The sequence below is a fragment of the Lotus japonicus genome, chromosome 5 (assembly GCF_012489685.1).
Source record: "Lotus japonicus ecotype B-129 chromosome 5, LjGifu_v1.2".
Lineage (NCBI taxonomy): Eukaryota > Viridiplantae > Streptophyta > Magnoliopsida > Fabales > Fabaceae > Lotus > Lotus japonicus.
In genome coordinates, this window is record NC_080045.1 from 40,118,005 (window position 1) to 40,121,636 (window position 3,632).

The following is a 3,632-nucleotide window of genomic DNA, read 5'->3' on the forward strand; positions in this document are numbered from 1 at the left end:
ACTTGCTCTTTGTTATGCTATATTTTATACAATGTAAGTTCTTACCCTTCTGTTGGAATGATGTTCTATGCGACATCGCTCAGGTACTGGAGGTAGAGATGTGGCTCATGAGGAGTAGCCTCGGAGAGTCTTAGCTTATGTTATTATTATTACTATTATTATTATTATTATTATTATAAAATAAGTGTCTTGCTTTGTAATGTAACACTGGGTAGATATTTTACGTTACTTTTACACTTTTGTTGAGAGGATTTTTTAACCTCTCCTTATGGAAGTTGTTGAATAATTTTCTAAATTATGGCGATGTTGTACTGTTGATGGCCGAAGTGCTTATGAAACTAAGTTCTGAGTATGATGAATTTTATTGGAATATCATGGAAGATAAACCTATTTAAATAAGTGATTTTATGCATCTTAGGATTATATGGCTGGTTTAGAAAGTTTATTGGCAGAAATAATTCATTCTTTGAAAAGCATATGAACTTATAAATTTTCAAACACAATCATGTTAATTATAATGAGTTTTCGTGAAGAAGTGTAATACTCCCTTAGATATGTTTCTAAACTCTGATAAACGTTTTTAAATAAAACAATGGGAAAAAGGGGTGTTACAGAAATGATTCCAAATTGGCTTTTGATCTCATCATGATGCATTGTCCTTCAGATCTCCCTTGTGCATACTTGGTTACAGAGATTTTAGCTCTTGCCAACCATTGTGTGAACGCATCTTGCCAAACTTGGCCATGGTATCAATGAGCTGAGTTTTGATAGTGAACATATCCCTAGATCTCTTCTTCCTTTGCTTAGAATTAATGTTCTAGGAGTCTTCTCTTCAAGAGCTGTGTAGTTCTGTTTTTCTTTGGGATTTGCCCCCATTATTATTAAAAAAAAAAACTTGAAAGTACTAGCAAATAAAGTTAATAATTAATGACTTACTTTACATGAAAATGTTCATAAAAGTGAATCGTGTGTCTTTATATTTATTGCATACTAGTATTTTTTACCCGTGCGATGCACGGGGGATATTCATTTTTATTTGTCGTTTGTAATTTTTAAAAACTTGTGTTAATTTTATTTTGTTTATTCAAATAATTATAAAAGTCACTATCAAGTGTGAGTAAGTCTATCAAGAGTGAGTAAGTTTGACAAACTATTGTTTTGTTGGATTAGAGGAGTATCCTACTGGTTTAGTAGGCATATTAACCTCTGATTTGAGTATTTCTCATTAATGAAAGCTCCAACTTTCTGTCAAAAAAAAAAGTCTAACATAGAAATAAAATGACAATTTTGAGCTGTTTATAAGTAAGATGATTCATACACCTAACGTTTTGAGGTTTTAGGTGAAATATGAGGTGTTGTGTTTGTTTTACCCCAATGTGATGATGTGATGATCCCTCATAGTTCTAAACATATTTTTTGCTCTAACACCACCATGATATTAATGTTGCCAACTCAAACAGTATTGTGTCCCAATGAGAGTATTTGAAATCAACGAAAAAACATATGAATATTAAGTTGAGTAATATCTCATTTACGATCTGAATATTTGAATGAATTTTATTGTCAAAATGAACCTCATAAATGTAGTATAAATTAATTTTAAAAAAGAAGAAGAAGAAGAAATTTTGTCATGTATAAGATATGAGGCAAATAAAGTAGGATATCAGTTACAAACCTTAATTGACGATAAAGCAAATAAGTAGGATATAAGTTACAAAGATAACTCTTTAATTAGATATTTATGACTCCATAATCATGATATTGTTTTGATCACAGTAATTAAATTGGGGTGATTTACAATATAAAACCATCTTATTTTTCATGTTCTTTATGTCTTTCATACAATAATTAATCCACTTAACGTTTGAAAATGTGAAGAGTTTTAAAAAAGAAAATGTGAAGTTTTTTTTATAATATGCGAAGTGATTAACATTTAAGGAAAGAAACTGAGTCTCTAATGATAGCTCAAGTGGTAAGAACTGGGGGCATATGAGTAGGGGAGAAGAAGGTCTAGAGATCGATCCCGAGGGGGTGTAATTTATCTTTCCTATGTACCAAAAAGAAAGGAAAGAATCCGAATAAAAAAGATTGGTGGACATAAAAACAATATAATCCACTATTGGACACCTACATTTGTGATAGTTTTAGAACACTAAAAAGTGTATAAAAGGTTAAGAATCCAAAAAGAACAAAGGCATATAATAATTGCAAAAAAAGAAAATTCATAGTGAAACGCATACAAATCAATGGATCAACAAATCTATGAAATCATATAAGAAAACCGGTAAAAAAAGTATGGACAAAGAGGTATGTATACCTATAATTTAAGTTGTACATAAGATTGAAGGTTTAAAAGAACTGAAAAACATTGAAGGTTTAAAAAACTGAAGAATATTGAAGGTCTCTTCAAAGATTCTTAGGACCCCTATGTGAATGCATTAATTTTTACAATTAAGCTTAGTGAATAGATTAGGGAATGCAAAAGGACAATGAGATTCCTATGAAACGAACGGTCGTAATTGAATATGGGAGAATAATTTGCATTTTTACCAAAATAATTATACTCAAATTTTTAATGTAGTATAAAAATTGTTAAATTATTATTTTACCCTCAAGGTTGCGAAAACTTCTTCTTTATTATATCTACAGAATGACCAAAATTCATTAAAAATTTAATTTAGATCTAATATTAGTTAACGGGTAAAAAATTATTTAATTTGTTAATGTATCAAAACTATTTTGTAGATAAGTTTTTGACCCGTGTCTTTTTGTGTATAGCATGAAATTTTTTAAAATTTATATTATTTTGTTATGATTATGAAAATAGAGTTTCTAAATTAAAAAAATAAAATTAATTTTACTTAAGCATAAGAAAATAAAAATTTGAATTTTTTTTTAGTTTTGCGATAAATGCGTTTGACTTTTTTAAGAAGCGTAATATTTATATTTCTTTGTGGTTGTTTTCTAAATATTGAATGATTTAATTTAGTTTTTATATAAATATTTACAATTTTTTTTTGTTTTGCGATGTCCTAACAAAACTTAACAACCTTCATGAGTTTTAAAATGGAAAAATCAAATGAACACTACATGCTCTCCAAAAATCATCAAATTTAAATTTATCATAAAGGTAGAAGAATTAAAAAAAATAAGAATAAAGAATACTTGGAACTATTCTTAGAAACTGAACCCTTGTCTCTTGTTGTTTTTCCTTCCAAAATTTTGGTGGGGTGCAGAGGAATCCAACGCTTCTTGGTTACTACATTGAATGTTATGATGTGAGATCCTTTATTGCAGCCATCATATACCATTTGGCCATTATAGAGACTTGACATGGGTACAACCTTCTCAACATGACTCCTACAACCTACAGGTAGAAGCACCACCGTGTCTGAGGTATACAATATGGGTCATAGAGGGTTGGGGGATAACCTTTCATGGAATTCTATGTTTTTTTAACACGATGAACAAACAAACCAAAAGAACTCATTATGATTTTCTGTGGGGGCATAAATAAAAGAAATGATAAATTAAAAGAAGAACACATGTACCACAACAAACAACATCCATTCAAGGGCTATAGCAAAATATCTAAAGAAAAATACTTCATTCGTTCCAAAATGTAAGTTGTT